The sequence below is a fragment of the Sminthopsis crassicaudata genome, chromosome 4 (genome assembly GCF_048593235.1).
Source record: "Sminthopsis crassicaudata isolate SCR6 chromosome 4, ASM4859323v1, whole genome shotgun sequence".
NCBI classification, from domain to species: Eukaryota; Metazoa; Chordata; class Mammalia; order Dasyuromorphia; family Dasyuridae; genus Sminthopsis; species Sminthopsis crassicaudata.
In genome coordinates this window covers 253735426-253756363 of record NC_133620.1, presented here as the reverse complement: position 1 = coordinate 253756363, position 20938 = coordinate 253735426, and the positions used below count along the sequence as shown (strand labels likewise).

The window sequence follows — 20938 nt, the reverse complement described above, 5'->3', positions numbered from 1 at the left end:
TAAGCTAACTGAACAACATTACCCCATAGGAGGAGTTTTCCACCATGTTTGAACATGAAACATATGATGAGGGAAGGGGAACATGTTTATACATATTTGGGGGAAACCTGTAGTGGGCGTATCAGAAAGATTGTAACCCTGAAGGGAATGGACCAATCCACTCTCTGAAGGGAGGAATTGCACCACACTAGCAATCCCACGTCTGTGCTCAGTGTTCCCTCTTCCCAAGAGGAGTGGGGACTGTTTCTGGCCAAAAACATTAAGAAGATTCCTTAAGATTCTTCTTTAATAAATGTGAAGGGCTGAAACTCTTGAGTCAATGCACTGAGGTCAGATAATCGAGCACTTGAGGCTAATTATCAATTGGACAATACTCTATAAGAATATGCTTGGAAAATGGCCCTTCCCACTATCCTGTGCTGGCCCAAACATTTGGTGTATACAGAGAATTGTTGAAGAGACTAGGAGGTTCAGGGAGGCTAGCCAGGGTCATTTCTGCCAGAGAGACGAGGGAGTGAGGTCACAGAGATCCTACATGTCCATTCCCCCCCATTCTGCCACTAGAGACCAAGAATAAAGACTTTTGCTTATCCTGACTCCGGCTGATTCTAAGGTACCCAGGGTGCTAATGCAGTCACCACAAATAAATTTTCTCTGATACCTGATTTTCAGTGTCAAGAGTGTTATTTCTAATAAATAACTAATTATACTAAATAGCTAACATAGTGCCTACTATGTGTCTGCTAAGGTGCCAAACACTTAATAATTATTATCTCATTTGAACTCCATAATAACACTAGGGAGTAGGTGCTGTTAATTATCAATATTTTACAGTTAAAGAAATCAGAGCATACAGGTTCTACTGTACCAGCTAGATGTCCCTGCAGTAGAAATTTTCCCATGAATTGTTGTGACCCTGAATCTGAAAGCTCTATCCGAACTTACCTAGGTTAGTCCTCAAGTAATAAATTCTTCATCCATTTCTATTCCTTTATTGGCAATTTTTCCAACTTGGAAAATTGAATGCAATCTCATCAAGGGGAGACACTTCATTACTGTTTTCTTCACATCTATAATACCTATTGTAGTGTCTAGGCACATGGTTTGTCCTTGATAGTTGAACTGGTACGTGAACTGGTATGACCTGTCTTTGAGAATTCAAGATTTACTTTATTACAGTGAAGATTCTAAATTTTAGATCTAGACTTAGAAGCATGACTGAAGTATCAAAATAGTATTGAAGTAAAACACTTTGACATTTAAAATAATAAAAATTCATTTTACTTGGCTTGAGAATCTTTAATCTGCAAGAAACGCACACATCCCCCCAAAATAAAACAAAACAAAACAAAAAACCAATTGATTGTCTTTTCCCAAAAACATTAGCAGTATGATGATTATGCTTTGGGAATAAGATAAATGATATGTGAATTTGTTATTCAATAATGACATAAAGAACCTGTTTAAAATTAATATCAAAACCTATTACTGACTTTAAAATTCAACTTGTTATTATTCCCTATATTAAATCTATTGAAAACAACTCAAACTTCTAAATACACTTCTTGTATTCACTCATCTATCCTAGTAAGTATAAGATAATTACTACTGTAAACTATCTTCCCTGCCCTCCCTCCCACCCCCCATTGAAGTTTTCAGTGTCTTATGAATCATGTTTCTGAACTGTACCTCATTCACATTTTCAGACCATTTTCTGTGCAAACCAGGTAAACACCATTGGATAACAAGTCTTTTTATCTTGGATTCTATCTAGAAATCAAAAAAAGCAACAAAAAAAATTGGAATTTTACTATGTAATCTTGGGCATCTAATTCCTTGGAGAGCTCAATCTCCATTTTGATGTCCCAAAAATGTCCAGCAAAAAATATTATTTAGACATTTTAATGCAGTTCATATATTATATGCATCTCATGTTTTTCTTGATATGTTTCTTCTCACTGAAGTAGCCAAAAAAGAATTTGGGTTGACAGCTGGAAAATCTAAATTGAGACCTGGTAAGAGGTTGGGGTAGAAATAAATTAATTAATAAACATGCTTTTTTTTAAAGGATCTACCATGTGTCAGATTCTGTGCTTTGTGTTGGAGATTCAAAAACAGAAAACAGATACAGTGTGCTTGAGACACATATGTATATGAGAGAAAATAATGTGTGCACACATATATAAATAAAAGATATATTCAAAGAAAATGTAATATAATTTCAGGGGAGATGGACATTAGCATCTAAACATATCAGAAAACATCAAATGTAAGAGTATTTAAGCTGCACTTGAAGGAAAGTAGGAATTCTAAGGAAAAAAAAGAAAAATAACCAATTATTTTATAATAAACTTTTTAATATAAAACACTTTTGAAAAATATAATTTATCTAGTCTTTATGTTTATTGCACAGAGACAAAATTTCAGTGTTATCATAGTGTAAATCATCAGTTAGATCTTAGGAGGTAAAATACTTGGTTTTGAGATTTCAATGGAAGCATAAAGTTATGAGATGATAGGAAATTTCTAAGATCCCTTCCAGATTTCAAATTCTGTGACTTTGTGACTCTAATGGAAGTCATTTATTATTTTGGTATTGGAAGATAAGACTAATATGTTATAGGCTAGTCATGTTAGATCTAGCATTTTTATTAATGATTCATGACACAACATATCCAAAACCACATATAAGATCTCATATCAAAGTTATCATATATTAAAGATTTGTGGTTTATTAATCTCTTAATATTAATCTGGTTAATGATCTCTTGTTGGAGTTACTCCTTGTTGCTTACACTCTTACAAAATTTGGTAATAATAATAATAATAGCTAGTATTTATATAGCACCTACTATGTCCCAGGCACTATGCTAAGTGCTTTATAGTTATTATCTGATTTGATTCGCATAACAACTCTAAGAGATAGGTGCTATGATTATCCCCATTTTACAGATGAGAAAATGAGGCAAAACAGTCTCTTACTCAGGGTGATATAGCTAGTTTATAAGGTCACATTTGAACTCAAGTCTTCCTGATTCCATGCCTGGTACTCTATCCTGTGTGCCAACTAGCTACCATGATGGGAGACAAGGGGAACCAATTCTGGGATGAGTTCATGATGTATATAACCTCAGCTGGGATCCTTGTTGCTTTATAACAATCCTATTCTGACTCTTTCAGCTCCCTGTTTCATTCCTAATACAAAGTAGGTGCTTAATGAATATTCATTAGTTTATTAATTCCTATAGAGAATATTTCAGACATTTTCCTTTTTTTTCTATTCTTCACATGTACTCTACCATATCTGTAGTAAATGACTGTCTCCTAAATTTGAGAATATCAAAGCCACCCAACATTGACTTTACTTTCCACTCTTCAAAATGTATAGGAGTTATCATGCTCCCTCTCTCTTCCCTTTTTGTAAAAAAGATATTTCCATTCTCCAATAAGACTAATTTTTCTCTTATAATCTTGATCTTATATATATTTTACCTCATACAAGACATTGCTCCAGATATCCCTTTTCTCCGCATAATTTTTAATCTCTAACAATGGACTATTTCCCATCTGCTTACAAACATGGTCAGATTTCCAAAAACCTAAAAAAAAAATTTCTCCTTTGATCCATCTTTCAAACACTTCTAGAAAATCATTGTTCTTCTCCCTTCTGACTCTAAACTAAGCTCTTTAGGGGGGAAATTATATTCTATACCTTCACTTTCTCACATTGAGTGACAACTTTCAATCAAATCTTAATTAGTTATTACCTCAAAGGTCACCAATGACCGCCTAATCCCTTTTGTCCAGACCTCATTCTGCTTATCTTCCCACAGCTACAGCAATACCAACTATGTCCTCTTTACCAGATATTTTCCCCCTCATCTTGATTTCAGAGATACCACATCTTTTGGATACTTCTCTTACCTTTGTTTTCTTCTAAAGTCTTCTCCTGCTCTTCCTTTTCTCCCCAGTAATTTAAATTACATCTCCCTAAAGGTCTGTTTCTCGACATTTTTTCTTTTCTTGGAAATCTCTTCACAATTTAATATTTTCCATGGCTTTAATTACCAATTTTATTCAGAAGACTTCCAAACCTATTATCTTTAGACTATGGAGACATGAGGTGTATCTGCTCTATTAACCAAAGCTGATCCAAGAGGAAGAGATGATGATTTTCTCAGCTTTTTCATTTACCCTTTCTATCTCTCCAGAGGAAAACTGAATGGACCCCTGCCCCCCCTTCCATCCATTTCAACTAGACTGTTTTAATGGGTAGGCAGGGCTTTAGAAGTTTTTTCTCTTAATCCTGAATGTTTACTTTTACTACTAATGACATAAAAAACATAAAATGCCATTTTGTTGGCCAAAAAACAAGTTCTTCCCAGCTCAGCTTTGATAAGCACCACAAATTTAATCTAACCCATGGTTCACATTCAGTACATCTCCAACATTCCTTCCCCAGATCATTGTCCTGCTCACATTGGTTCCTCTCAGCAATCTTCATGACAGCTCCTGACCTCCTTCTACCTATGATTGCTTCCACCTTCTTCCTACAAACCCTTTCAAGATCAAGGTCATGGCAGAATCCAGAACTTAGGAATGCTGGGGAAAATATCCATCAATTCAGTCAGTTCTGTTTCCTAAGTCTCTCAAACTAGTACCCTCTGTAAAATAGTAAAGGCAGAGTACAAGTCCATGTTATTTTCCCTCTCCACCCCAAATAGAACATTAGTTCCTTGAGACCAAGAACTACTCCATTTTTGTTTCTTTATTCCCAAGCACAATGCCTTGCACAAAGCAGATATTTAATAAATGTTTGTTGATGGATAGAATAATCTTTAATCCTCCTTGTCTCTCAACTCTTGTGTCTAATTTGTTTATAAATTTCTACCAGTTTTATCTCTGAAAAAAATCTCTTTCATCATTCCTGATTAGGTAATAATAAATAATTAGATAATTCTCCAAAAAAGGAAGAAAAAAAGAAATTAAAATGATTAATAATTCCCTATAATTTAATAATAACACACATGCAAATTAAAACATATTTGAGATATTATCTTATAAATACACAATTAATCAGTAAAAAGAATGAAAAAGGATAAATAGGTAAGTGTTCATTATGGGCTGAGTTATGGAGAAAAAAGACATAACATCAAACTTCTGATTAAGTCATGAGTTGGTGCAATCTTTTGTGGAAAACAATGTTATGTTAAACAAAAATGTTCATATCCTTTATCCTAGTGATTCCAAAATTGAGAATATAAACCCTGTAAATGTTATTGACAGAAGTAAAAAAAAAATCTATTTGTACAAAATTATTCATAACAATATTATTCAGAATTTCCAAAGCAAAAAACATTATGTCAAGTGATTTGTAATGGCAAAATAAATTGTAATTTACCCACATAATCTGGTCACATATATACTATTCTATTAAAAAAAAAAGTAGCTATAAATTAATACAAAGGAATACAGGAGAAATGAGGAATAATGAAGAGTGAAAAAACAATGTCTGTCTCATAATAGGTTTTTAATAAATGCTTTTTATTAATCAATTAGTTGGTTGGTTGGATGATTAACTGATGTAAAGTTAGAAGGGATGGTAGGAATCAGCCTAATATTCATTTTTCTTAAAATAAAGCCGAAAAGAAGTAAAGTGAGTTTTCCAAGGGTATATAGGTAGAATACAAGAGCTAGATTTCAATCTTTCCATGACAACATGTTGCCTTTCTTCACAATATACATACTGTAGCCATATAAAAAATAATTATAACTGATAAAATCTGGAAATTGCACAAAAGACAGAATTCAAAAAGTCATACAATGGCTAAGATTTTTCATATTCCTTCGTTAACATTACTTTTTTTTTTTAGCATTGTAAAACAAGTTGTAACAAGTTTAGATTTCTTGCATAATCATTCTAATTTCTGGATACATTTAAATATTTTTTTGAATTTCCTAAAAAATTGGCTTTCTCTCAAATCCAGCTCTAATTCCATTATCACCACCATAATATATAACTATTCCCTTGAACTACTGCCATAGTTTCCTAACAGGTACTCTTGCCTCTATTCTCTGCAATTTATCCTTTATCCACTGCCAAAATAATCTTGTTTGCGCATAAATTATATCATGAATTCTTTTGATATAAAAACATAACAGGCAACCTATTGGTAAGTGAGTATTGTTCAAATTCCTTTGTTGATATCTAAGGTCTTCTACATTCTGGAGCCATACCACTTTTCCAATATTACCCTTCGAAAAACATTCTGAACATACAACTGTCTTTACTCACACAGGACCTACTTCTAGGAATATCCTTCCTCTCCTTCTTTTTCTATTGAATTCCAAATTATTCCTTAAAGGTCAACTCAAATGTCTTCTTCTCAATTAAACCTTCGCTGGTATCCCTCATCAAACATTAGTTTACCTTCAGATCTTACACTTTGTTTTATAATTATTTAAAGTATTTATCATATAATATTATATATTACAATTATCCATGCTTATGTCTAATCTTTGTATTGGAATGGCTGATTAACCCCAAAAGGCACTGAATTAGCCGCAATTCTTGAATTACTCACTTGTAACTGAAAGGGGATACAATTTTTCAAGAAACCTATACGATTCTTATTTTTTAAAACTTGTTTTTATAAATAATGCCCTCTGTCCTATTTAAGAAATTTATCTAATATAAGAAGTGCATTTAACTTAATTACAAGAGCAAGTCCCAATTTAAGAGAACTACTCTCCAAAAAAAAGAAAGAAAATGTGCATATGTAATTAGGTAATGTATGTTTTTAAAGCTTTTCTTGCTTGTAATATTACTGAAGAGGTCTCATAGTATGTAAAAAAATAAGTATTGCGAATGCCATGCAGAACCAGGCTACATACCACCACATGAGCAATGCCATAGGTAACTTAAAAGGCTAAAAAAAAATCAACCAATATAAAGAAAAATCAAGAACCAGGAAGTGGTAATACTATTTTGTATCCTTATCATTTATATAGCAAGCATCTCTCTTGGCTCTCTATGCCAAAGTCAGGCATCTTTAGTAAATCTAGAGATATTCCTGATGGGGTAGAATATTTCTTTTTTTCTTTTTTTTTTCTGAGGCTGGGGTTAAGCGACTTGCCCAGCGTCACACAGCTGGGAAGTGTTAAGTGTCTGAGGTTAGATTTGAACTCAGGTCCTCCTGAATTCAGGGCTGGTGCTCTATCCACTGCGCCACCTAGCTGCCCTTAGAATATTTCTCTAATGCCATTAGTTTAAGTCTCCATTTTTGGTGTATTACTCTCACTCTTAGATTCTAGGGACTAACATTTCAATTCTATTTAACCAATTAACCTCAATTAACTTTTAAAAAGGAGTATTTATTGGAAGATATGGAAAGAATAGAAGTACAAATATTTTCCTCATCACCTTGAGGAAATATTCTCCTCTATCTAAATTAATCTCTGGTCAGAGTAAATTTCCTCAGCTCAAGTTCTAAAAATATAACATTTGAAAAAGTTTCCTTTAGGATTGATGCTTTTAGAATATAAAACCACCTGTTAGAGACAAAACTCTCTCTCTACAAGAAAGTGATTTATACTCTTTTTAAAATATTAGTTTCTTGTAATGAGAAAAAAAGAGGTCATACAGATCTGTAAGACTACCTGATCTCCACAATAATATCATCTCACCACCAACTATTATTTTATGTTCTCAGATTGAAGTTCCCTAAAGCTCTCCCTCTTGATAGAAAACAAAATGCTTTTATGAATTGTCTCATGGAGCAAACTTTTTCAAGTTCTAACAGCCTTGGAGGTTAGGACACACTCTAATAGCACTAGCCCAAAGTATGTAAGAAACACTTTTGGAGAGGATATTGAAGATATTGAGATCTAAATCAAATTTAAAAGAACATATCTTATTTCCACATCAGAAATTGTCAGTCTTAATCTTTGAATATCCCACAGTGTTTAGCACAGAATAGCCACTCAATAAATGTTTATTGAATCTGTTTTTTTGTTGTTTTTTTTCTTAAGTTGGGACAGAAAATTTATGAAATGAAGTTTCTGGTCAAGCTCATAAAATCCTTCCAAAAAGTTAAAAAAGAAAGCTTAGATGTTGGCAGGAATAGAGTTATTAGACTTCAGTACAGACCATTAAAAATATTCAAAGTCTGCTAGGAAAATGCTAATTGAAAAATGACTGAAGGATGGCCTGGTTTACCAGAAATGACTTTCCAAAACCACAATGTGGAGACATCATAGCTCTCCTGTGCATCACACACACACACACACACACACACACACACACACACACACACACACACACACACACACACACACATATACCGGCCCACTTCCTAGCTCCAGGCTCAGTTACCAAACACTTATCTGACTCAACAATATTAAAAAAAAAAAAAAAAAAAAAAATAGGGCACAGCAACGAAATACGGGTCAAGCCTATGGGAGCAGGACATCTTGTAACTTCAGGTAAGATAAAAGCAACTGCTATAAGCCAGGGCTAATTCATTTCTGAAGCTACTATTGAGTCACAGTCTTCCATCTGATGCACTTAACTTCTGAATAAATGAGAAAATTAAGAAGCCAACATAAATAGAAGAGTCATTATGCTCCTGCTGAAAATCAGTTGTCAGTGTAACATTAAGGGAAATATGTTCAGATTAAAGATGTTCAGTTTAATAGCCTATTTGGCAAAACGGCCTGTGTTGAACAGTGAGCACACTGAGATGTAGCAAGCTATCATCTCTATCATGGTACAGTGGCAAGAAAGCTGTAGGGCATATTAATGTTCAAAAGAAATTTACAAATGCTAACCCCCTGCCTTCTGCTGGGATGCATCACCATCTGTATCTATCTGTTTTGCCAAGTAAATTTGTAGATAAGTGTATAAAGTTGATAAATAGAACTGAACTCCTTTTCTTCTTACTACCTCTGAAGAGCTTTTAGGCTTACAACATTTAAAATTGTAAACCATTTCAGAGAACAACCTTCTCATTTTACAAAATTAGAAACTGTGAATCCCTAAAATTTCACCGATAAGAAGGATCATAGATAGTTAGGAGCACAGTTAGAAATCAAGTACTTGATCCCAGAACTGTACTCTTTGCAGTGTACCATGATTTTCTGCTCTCTCCTTTTTATTCTGTTTATGATTTTTAAGTGAATATTTTCTCCATGTTGGCTTCCCATTTATTCTTATAAAAAATGGGTTGTTGTTTTTTTTTTTAAATCAATGAGCATTTTTCAGTACTTATTTTTAAATGTTAAGACATTTTTATTCAGAAGATTTGGGGGATTAATATTGAGAATAAATATTTAAAGGAATATAGTGACAATAGAAATAATATCTAAAATTGGCACTGATACAAAAAATACTTCTTTTAGAGGGGGCTGTGGTCTATGTTTGTGAATGTCACATCCCATGTGTTTGATTGAATAGTTATTAAATTTTGTAATTCTTATAGAGAGGTAGCTTACCATAGTAGCTAGGGTGTTGGGTTTGATCAAGAGGAGCTGAGTTCCAAGTATTATCTGTGACATTAACTTTGTAACTCTGGATAGGTCCAAACCTTTGTTACCTCATGCAAACTCCTAATGATATGGTATAGCTTCTAAGGAAACAGAGCATGGTTTTGAGGTCCCCTGATCTTGTGGGACTTCTGTTGTAACAATAAATAAGTCAGTATTCCTAAATCTTCTGGCTTTGGAAACTCCCAGGTCCAATCTGTCCAATTCTGACTACTCCTTAGTCAGATAGCTTCTGGCCTCAGGAAACTCCCACAGATCAAACTCCTGAGATAATAGTCGGATAATCTGATTATTGAGAACCAAATTCCTTCCTACCTATAAACCATAGAATTAAGATATCAATGCTAGAAAGCTGGATAAAAATCTCTCCTTGCTTCTGTTTCTGGAGCTTAATTCTCTTAGAATTCCTGCCTGCTTTTGTAACATCATTACTTAAAATTAATTTTGCAATAAAACTTTGCCTCTTGACTAGGAGATGGGTTCAAGCCTGCAAATTCTTTTGAAACACCTTGAAGTCTGTTTCTACGGGGTCCCCCTTTCCCAACCTCAACACTAGTATTTAGAATATAAAAGGCTGACATCTACATCAATGAAGAGTATTCCCACAATGGAAATTCCCCCACAATGAAAAGAATCCAGATATTTTAAGCATATTTTTGTATAAGTAGACATTAAGGAATATTTTTATTAAGTTGTGGGTATTTGAGTATTGCCTCTGGAAAATTGAATCAAGGAATAAACTATTTTATAGCCATTGCTAGCCATTCATCTTGTGGCTACTTCTAAACATTGGATATTTGGTTAAGGTACTTTTCTTTTTCAGCAGCTAAATTTAGCAGGATTCATCAGCTAAGGTTCTGCACCTTCCTCCATAAAGTGATTGGGCCTTGAAACTTCTCTTTCATTTGAGAACTTAGTCCAGTGTTATTCTCTTTTTTGAAAAAGGTAGGTCTTTTACACACCCAGCACTAGGCTCTGGGCTGTTTTTCCTCTCCATTAAGGTGGGTTGTCACTTCCCAAAGCTTCAATCCAAGTGGGAAATTTTTCTTCCAGAAAGAGTTCTCAACTATAGGGGCTAAGCTCATTTGTAATACAAAACAGTTACCCAGCTAAAAAAAAGTCTGAAGACATTTAATCAATCTCTTCAACTCACTTTGTCTAGGACTAAATTGCAGACTATTGTCCCCTACTAACTTAAAGGTAGAAACCACACGGCCATTCTTTGGTTCCCCCATGCACATGAAAGAGAAAAAAAGGCAACAACAAAAAAGTCCTCTTTGGTGGGAACACATAGAACATTAACCTCCACCTCAATACTTAGTTCAAAGTTCCTATCATTATTCTGTTTATGTGATCAATTGTAAGCCTTTAGGTTTAGAGGTACTCCACAATATCAGAAAGTTGTTGCATAAAAATAACTGACATTTATATAGTTTTTTCAAGTTTGCACAATACTTTGAATACTGTTTTTCATAGCCACTATTTCATTTGAGGATTACCACAGTCTTGTGAGAGAAGAACTATAGGTATTATTATCTCTATTTGACAGAATTAACTGAGTTTGAGAAAATAACCATCCATTTAAATTGTTTGAGGATTTGAACATAGGTCTTCAAAATTCCAGATCTAGCACTTTACCCATCATGCCATTCTCAATCAGATTGTGGACATCGTGTCTTCGACAGGTAAGTAGATCAGATGGACACCAAAGGTGGAAAGCAGCCCTCACCCCAGATACACTAGTCTTCCCTGAACACGCTCTACAGTCCAATCCTAGCTTCTACAGAAATCCTTCCTCATTTCCTCTTTTTTCTAAGAGACTTACTTTCTCAGGGTCACACAACTAATAAGTTTCGAGTGTCCTACGTCAAATTTGAATTCAGGTCTTCCTGACTCAAGGGTGAGAGCTCTATCCACTGTGGTACCTAGCTGCCCCTATGGGAGTTAGGAGGATGTCTACCCCAACCATGTAAAGACTTCCTCTGGTGAAATGGACGAATGAGAACAATTTGTTCCAATGGCCATGAAGGCAGGTGTTGTGGAATGCGTAGAGTCCTTCTTCATTGATTCATTCTATTTTACTATACAGCTTCTCCAGAAGTTCATTTTAAAAGTGACAGATTAACAAAAAGCATTAAAAATAGCCTTTTTGATATTACATGTTGAAGAATGTTTAATAGATTTTTAATATAAAGTGACTCAGCTTGATAGAAACAGAATTTTATAATTGGTTGACTCAAAGATCATCTTGCCCCATCTCTTCTATATTATCTAGTTTAAAAACAAAAACAAAAAAACAAAACAAACAAAAAAAAACCAAAACACCATTTCCCTTATAAACAATTTAATTTGCTTCCCAATCAAATTCATTCAGATCTGAATATAGCATCACCAATAGACATCAAGTTTCCTATGTAGAGAAGATACATAATGACTCCCTAAACAGAGAAGGCTTCAGCAGCACCTGTGCAAATGGTAAATGACAGCTGGGAAATGCAATTACAAAGTTCTGGGAGTAATAGTACTATTAACTATTACAATCAAGTATTTAAGAAACCCAAAGTACATATGAATGAGATGAGGTGAGATTTTTCAAGACAGTTGTGAAAATCGAGTAAGGCTTCATTTACTTCAGAGTTTGACTAAGCCTGAAGGACTTTGAGCATTGATTCAAGGGCATAATTGAGTCCTCTTCCTGCTATCCTCCCATGACACAATTTCCTCCCTATTTCAGTCAAATATGGGCAACTATGTACTTATTGGTCAAGTTCAATTTCGTGGGTAGATCTCGCATTTAGAATGTAAGACTCTCAGCCAAAGAAGATGAGGGTCAGTGGTGGGAGAGGGTGTTTGCCCACAGGAGGTGCTTCCTCTCTTTGATTGTCTGCTCGAGGGGTGGGACGCCCTTCTCTCTAGAATGTACAATAAACTTTGCTTTATTCTAGAGATCTCTCCAGCTTTTTTAAGTGGTGTTCCCTCACCATTTCTGTACCACACACATATATCAGAAGGCACCCTCTTTATATAACTACAAAATAAACAAATGTCTAGCACTCTTTCATTGTAGAAAGTGAGCAGACTGTATTTCCACCTATGGAGAAAGAAAAGGGATGTGGAAAATGCTTCCTAAACTGATCTAGGCTCTAATTTGCCCTCCCCTATCCAGGCTTGAGTGTGAGTAATTAACCTTCAACAAACCCTGAAGCTAATCATCAACAAATGGGTAACTCCCTCAAATTTAGCTTGTCTAGCAGAAATGGTTATGTTGTGGCCAATGAAGTATTTTATGGAGCAATTAGAGGTAGGTGATAACACTCAGTAAATATACCTGGTTAAATTAGTAGAACCACCTGGTAAGTAGGCTTCTTCCTCTGACTTAAGTTTGGTCTCTTGGGTTGCTTCAGGTTTTAAATTTCCACTATTCCTAAACCAAAATGTGTCTATATCTGTAAGAATCTGCATTTGGTCACCCCAAATTGACTTTTTAAGGCCAATAATGAAAAGAGAAATGTAAACTTGGAAATTCTTTACTATAATTAATTTTCAGCCAGCTCTCTTTGGAGACAACAAGGCAACAAACATAAAAAAGTATTTACCAAGTAGCAAGCATTATGCAAATAATAATAATTATAAATGCAAATGCAAGTAAAAAGAAACAGTTATGTGGAAGATAACACATGAAAGCCAGCTGAAAAGTCAGAGGCTTGGGAGGAAGGTACTTCCATGGGGGTACAAAGGTGAAGTCTTCTGAGTCAGAAGTAGGCCAAGAAAGGGAATAAAGATTAGCCAGTCTGAGCATCTCTCCAAAATGGAAGCTCCCAGAAGGATATCACTAAGTGGGAGAAAGGGATTAGAATGCCAAAGGAGCATTCTCTTCAGGGAGAGAAGGCTACAGACAGATGGAAGTTCCAGGGAGAAATGGCCCCACATCACCCTCGAGGGAAGTTCCAAGGTGAGATCCTTAAGGTCTGGAAAGTAAAAAGAAAAACCATGACTAACTAAATTGAGGCAGCCTTGGAGTCAGGAGGACCTGAGTTCAAATCCAACCTCAGGCATTTACTAGATGTATAACCTTTACTGATGTGTGGACAAGTTACTTAACCTCAATTGTCTTGCAAAAATAATAATCTACTAAGCCAAGGTCTCTATCTCCTATTTAGTTTTCTTTCAATATTTTGGCTATTAAATTCCCTATGCATTCAAATCAGTCACTTTCAATAGCCTTTTCTTTTCTTCCTTAATGTTTGTATCTTCTGAATTTCATTCTTGAGAGCTCCCATTTTTTTTGAGCTCACTTAATAGCTGATATATAACATTTTGAAGTTTACAAAAATGATGTTACAAGATCATTATGCCACTCTCTTTACAGATGAAGAAACTGAAATTCAGAAAGGCTAAGTGACTTTTCCATAACCATACAAAAATATTAAGGTTTTTGTGAAGTATTTTATGAATATTATTTCATTTTATCCTCCACTGGGAGGAAGGTGCTAATATTCCCACTGACAAAATTGAGTCGAGAGCAGTAAAGTGACTTGTGCACTGAATGAATAAATGTTAGACACTAAATTTAAATTAATATCTTCATGGCTCCAGATCTAGTTTTCTATTCACCATTCATTCCAAGAGCTACTAATTGGTTTCCCTGCTACGTGTCTTCAACTTTCATCCATTTTCTATTCAGTCGCCAAAATAATTTTATTAAAAGGTGAGTTTGACCATGTCACTTGTCCTTACTCAGTAAAATCCAATGGCTCCCTATAACCTGCAAGATCAAAGATAAAATCTTTTGGTATTTAAAGTTCTTCAAAAGTTGGCCACTTCCTATCTTTTCAGTCTTCATGTGTTTTATTTTCTTCTACACACTGTAAAATCTAGCTATATTAACATTCTTCCTTCTCTGTGACTTTCCAATGGCTAATTCTCATAACTGTAATGAATATTTTCTCTTTCTTTTTCTTAATTTCCCCAGCTTCTTTCAAGACAGCTCAAATTCTACCTTCCATGTTCTCATCTTCCCAACTTCTGGTGCAGTCCCACTCTCAAATTAGTTTATATTTATTTGTGTATATTGTATATATGCAAAATTTCTTAACATGTTATCTCTCCCATTAGATTGTGTGCTCCTTTACCTTTGTATGTTTTTTGTATATACATATGTATATATTTCTGTGCTCAACACAGAACTTAGGATGCTTGCTAACTGACTACTTACTTGAATTGGTGGTTAAAAAAAAAATGGAGTGACAAAGAGGAGCACATCATTTGAGGTTATGTGTTATGTGTACAGTGGTCCTTGTGTCTGTATATGTTCCCAGCATCCATCTGTCTTTTCTTCCTTAGCTTGGTGATGTCCTGAAGCAGGAAAAAAGGACTCAGAACCTCACAAGTAGGGAAAGGATGAAAGTTTATGGAAGTAAGGCCCTTTTTTTGCTGATAAGCTGTAGCCCAGCCTTTTGGCCCAGCAGAACCTATGTACTCCAACTGCTTTAAAGGTCTACCAGTTGTGAATCCATGTACAGTACAAATCCCCCAGTTGGGAGACATGGAATAAGCCCTAGCAAGACAGGGTGACAATCTCCAGAATCCCTTCACAAGGTTGTACTTAGGCATACTCCCAACATTTACTATAAGGAGAGTTGTAGATGATATTGGAGATTTGAGCAGCCTCTAGGAAGGGGAGACGACTTCACTCTGACTTCTCCAGTGAAGTAGTGGGAATGAATGAGGAATCCAGGTCTGAAGTTTTGCTGCTCTGTGCCCCTTTTGTCCAAATATCCCCTTTTTGGATGTCTAAGAGACTAATGGAGTTATTTAAGTTTTAAGCTCCCTACTCTGGAGCAGAGCCCTCTTGTTGTACCCTGGCATTAAAATGGCATTAAACTCCCTAATTTACATTGTTTATTATTCACATTTTGTGCCTTCCTATATAATTATCCAAAACTATCAGTTTTATTACTGGGTCTCTTCAATATTGCCTATAATAAATTACTGCTCCTCTCTATACTGTTTGTATTTTCTTATCATGCACATACTTAAATAGTAATCTTCTTTGAAAGATATAGATAGACAGACAGACAGACAGATAGATAGATAGATATGGAGTTTTCTGTTTCCTCCTTCCATCTCATTTTGACCAGATTGCAAGATTCACAGCAGATAAAATTTTTAATGGTTCTAAGTAGGTGCATTTTTTCTTGGTCAAGAGTCAATCATTCCTGTATTTTAAACAGTGGCTTAGAAGTACAAAGTCTGTTCTTAGGCACTCTCCAGTAAAAGCAATATTTGCAAGGTAAGATGTTAGGTTTTTTTAACTTTAAAATACAGTACAGGAAAATTCTTTAAGTAGCTAATCATTTTTATTATCCTTATTTTACAGCTAAAGAAATGGTGGCTGAGAGAGAATAAGTGACTTATGTGGTATCACATATTAAACACACAATAAATGCTTGTTGATGGGACTCCCATATTCCAATATGGGAATATGTTTTATATGATAGCACATATATAAAGTATATCACCTATGTCTGGCACATACATGAATATTCCAATGGATATGTGATCTCACTAACTCAGAAGTTCCCTTCAATCACGCAGATATCAAATATTCATGCATGTTCATCCTGGTCAACTCTTATCTACATTCTCCCCAAAATTTCCCACTGGGGATCTATCCTGAATACAGGAGGCCTTCTTCTATTCCTAAAGAGCTCCATTAGTGAAGCATTCTGGCAATCCTGTCTAGTTATCATGCCCCATGACCAGCCAATCTCTTCCTGATATAGAATTCATTGATGACATTGTTCTTTGGAATTCCTCATTGCTTATGTGTTACAGCCTATTCACAACTACCATTCACTTTCTTTACCCTCTTTACCCTCAATGTAATGTTGATCTTTATTCTTTATTCTTACCTGGATTAAGGAATTCAACCTTCAGGGATTAAATTTTAAAATAAGGATTGAAAAGGGGAAGAACTCTGATCTCCCCAAATCATTAGTTATTAATAATCATTTTCTCATAGCAAAGGGCCACTGAAGAGAATTATATGGTGCTGTTATAGACTCCAAGGAATGCTGAATGACCTTGATGTATGGATGGTAGAGAAGTTGCTGTAAAACGGCTTGTTAGGCAGCAAATCAAATGCTTTATCATAATTAACAATTAATGAGCAAAGAAATCTTATTTTTCTACATCATAGTAGATGCTTATTAAATACTTTTTCATTGATTAACTCATTGCTTGACTGCAAAATCTACCCTTGCTTTTCATACATGAAATAATAACACCTATCTCCCAAAACTGTTGTCAGGAAAGAGCACTATGTAAACACCAACTATTGTTATTATTTTTACTCTCATAATCCTGAATTCTCAGTCATTCTCGATTCTAGATGCTAATTGCCTGTGTGTCCTGATTGAGTGTTCACCTTGGCCTTACCATTAAGAGGGTGGTGTTCATCATTAATTGGCTTTAGAAAGTAAAAGGAGTAACAAAAATAAAAACTCGAGGGCCAAGAACTTTTTCCCATAAGACTAACTAACCCTGCCCACCCAATTCCCAAAACAACAAAGCTGCCAAGAAATAAGCCAGCCCAGTCCAGTCTGGTTCCTCCCTTCTTGACCCAACTCACTTTCTGATTATAATTATATAATTATAGAATAATTTCTATAATTATAGAATACCAAATTTAAAGAGTTTTGAAGCTGAGAACTGCTGAGATTCTATTGTATTTGTTTGTCTTGTTTATAATATATAGTATAGTATTACTTATAGTAAGTATTGTCCCATATTGTCTCCCTCAGTTTTTTAAGATCTGCAATTAGCAAATTCATGCTAGAGTCCTAAGCAAAGTGAAGCTGCCTTTAGCAATCTTCCTTTAAAAGTTATTAAATAGAAGTTAGCATTAGTCATTGACTTCCGAAGGGTGTTGAGGAGAAATTCAGCTTCCAGTGACTTCCTATCTTTTTCTCATCAGTCAGAGACTTTTTTGTTGATTATCATCTTTTGTCATATCTTGTACTGGGACTCATATTTTCCAAATTATTTTTCTTCATCCTCCTCAGTAGTTTCCTTTACACTGAAGTCACTTAATGTCAAAATATAATTTAATTTGAAGAATCATATTGAATTCTTCACAAAATTTCATTAATTCTTCAATCTCTGCAACAGATTTGGTCCATCCTTTGTGTTAATACTTATCAAGAACTCTAGGGTATAACCAAATGAACCATGACATGATGTTCTTTATAATCTTTGACCATATGTTAAATAACTTTATTTTCCACTTCAAGAAGAATTTAAAACCATCTTTCCACTTAAGATAATTTCCTTTTGCCTTCTGGCATAGTTTATAGTGAAAATAGCAAGACTAATATGGATCAGAATAATTATAACTCATTGATAATTAAATAAAAATCTCACCTTTGACAATGAAGTTAACAGTTAAATTAATGTTTTTAGATGGCCTAAAAATCTAATGATTTTTTTTCCATCCTTCTGCCATTAGCACTAAAGAATCAGAATAATAGGGACATTTTGCAAAGAATTCACCACAAAGTAGCTAGCATATTGTCAATAAGCTTTCTTTAGGAAATATGCAGGGAAATATGCAAATGTTCAGTAAAAGGTAGAAATACTTGTACCTTGTACTACTTGCCTGCTATGTCAAATTTTGGCAGTTTTGAGTCAATAAATCTAATACAGATACAATATATTCTGATGAATAAATTCTTAATTAGAGTGTAACAATGGAGATTGTGGAAGTTGCCATTTATAGAAGAGATCCTAACAAAATCAACATCTTCTGCTCTACCAAATCCCAATCCCAAAGGTACCTAATAGTATGAAAGCAATTTACAGTAAGATTTTAGGAAGATGTTATTAACTTGAATGATTGCTCCTTTCACTAGATTTTTAAAAGTGAAATTATTGCTTCACTCCCTTCTTCCTAAATATAGGAAATTCCTCCATCTAATATATTCAGACAGGCTATTGTTGAAAGCAAAATTTTAGACAAAATAAAGCAAGCATCAGATCTGATATAGAAAAGCTTATTTTTCTACCTAAAATTTAAGTTGTATTTTTAAAAAATCTCTTTTTCTTTTGGGTTTGTTGCTGTTGTTATTGTTGTTTGGGATTTAGGGTTTTGTTTTTTACAAAAGCAGAAATCATGTAATTTTCCTTTTAAATATGTCTTTCATCATCCCACCTAATTTTCAAGAAGAAATATGTGATTATTTTTCTCTCCATATTTTCCCCCTCTGGCAAACTACTAGGGCTGTCAGCAGGAGTTGTTGCTCTAGTGGCTTGGTCAGAACAGTTGATTCTATTTGGGGAGGGGTAGTGAATCAAGAGAAAGGGCTTAAAATAATGTTAACAAAGGTTAGCTCTTCCAAAATTGCCTGGGGAAAAGAAAAATCCCTCCATCATACAATCGACAAGCATTTAATGCTTCTTGTGTTCAGGACACTGGCTGAACATTAGGGATATCAATACAAAAGTGAGACCATTCCTTCAAAGTGCTTATTTTCTAGTAGGAGAATAAATAAATACAGGAGACACATATTATATAGTTTACATATACACTATATATATATATATATATATTTTATAGAGATTTTATATATATATACCTATAAATACATACATCTATATATGAGTATATATACATAAACACATATATGTGGTATATATATGTATTTATATGTACATACTATATTATTATATATGTATATACACATATGCAATAAATACAAAGTGATTTGGGGATGGAGCACTTGAACAACTAGGAAATCAATTATATTTTCATAATTCACAAACTTATAGAATTCATATATATATGTGTGTGTGTGTATATATAATATACATATACATTATACTCATATATTTGAAATATTTATAATCTTAGGAAAATCATGAAAAGCCCCCTTTTTAAGGAAATCAATTTTATTGAAATATTTTATATAGATGAATGAATCTCTAACTGTATCAATCTATATCAAGATAGAAATAAAAATGCATGAACCACAGATTAAGAACTCTGGAAAAAATTAAAAATCTATTGTTTGATAGGGATTTGGGGAGTGGGTTTGTTTTTTCTTTCTTAATAGTATTTTATTTTTCTAATTATATGTAAAAAATAGTTTTCAGCATTAATTTTTATAAGATTTTGAGTTTCAAATTTTTCTTCCTTCCTTTTCCTCCCCATCTGCAAGATGGCAAGCAATCGGATATAGGTATACACGTGTAATCATTTTGAACATATTCCCATATTAGTCATGTTGTAAAAGAAAAATCAGAACAAAAGGAAAAAACCATGAGAAAGAAAAAACAAACAAGGTGAAAATAATATGCTTCAAGACTTGCATTCAGTCTCCATAGTTCTCTCTCTCTGGATGCAGATGGCATTAGGAAAGGCCTCTTGAAAGAACTGCTACTTGATCTAATTTTAAAAGGAACTGATGATTCTAAGAGGTAGAGGAAAAAGAGAAGACCATTCCAATGAAAAGGATAGCATCTACCAAAAAAATACAAAAATAGACGAAGGAATTCTGTATGTAGAGAAAATCAATGTAGCAGAGAGTATATTAAGGGAAATAATTGAGATGAATCTTGAAAAATAGATTAGAGCCAGAGAATAAAGGATTTGAAATCCTAAACAAAGGAGTTTATATTTTAGCCTAGTAGCAATGGGATTCCACTGAGGGTTTTCTGGAAGAGGAATAATATAATCAGACCTTAAGAAACTTCTACCCTTCTCCCAGGGATCAAAGAGGGAAAATGCTGGGTATGGAGAGACAAATTAGAAGGCTGTTGAAATAGTCCAGGCAAGAGGAGATAAGAACACAGACTTCAGTGTTTGTAACTTGAGTAGAGAGAACAGGATTGTAGAGGGAAATGTTGAGAAGATAGAACTGATAAAGACTTTGAAACTGAAATATGAGAAGTAAGGAAGAATAAAGGGGTAAGGAAGGATAACAACTAGGTAGCAAACCAGGATAACTCAAAGAATATTATTAGTGCTATTGATAAAAATGGGTAAATTAGGAAAAAATTAAAGTTTAGGGGGGGAAAATAAGTTTCTTTTTTTTGATCTATTGAACTTGAATATCTATGAGAAATCCAGATAGACAGATACAATAGTTGAAGATATAGTTCTAGAGCTCAGGTAGAATCACCAAGTCTTGGCAACTTCAGTTAAAAAGCAATAGTTAATTCCTCTGACCTGGCCTTGGGAGGGGAGAGAATAGATTATTTTCTTTATAGAAGTGCCTGAATTTCCATAATTCATCCCTTAAAAGAGCACTATTCCAACTACTTTTTAGTGAAAAAATAACTGGTTCAAAAAAAACTTATGGGGATTACAATTATTAATAAAGCATAAATACTAAGA

The 20938-nt window shown here is 34.1% G+C and overlaps 2 long non-coding RNA genes across 2 annotated transcripts in view; one reads left to right on the top strand and one right to left on the bottom strand.

The window, feature by feature from the left end:
* LOC141566262 (uncharacterized) overlaps positions 1 to 20938 on the bottom strand; it is a 205693-nt gene that overhangs the window by 98123 nt on the left and 86632 nt on the right. The gene's annotated exons all lie outside the window — the stretch shown is intronic.
* Positions 13257 to 20938, top strand: part of LOC141566263 (uncharacterized) — an 81127-nt gene continuing 73445 nt past the window's right edge. The window contains exon 1 of the long non-coding RNA XR_012489264.1: positions 13257 to 13495. This is a non-coding gene — a long non-coding RNA (uncharacterized LOC141566263). The remainder of the gene's footprint in view (positions 13496 to 20938) is intronic.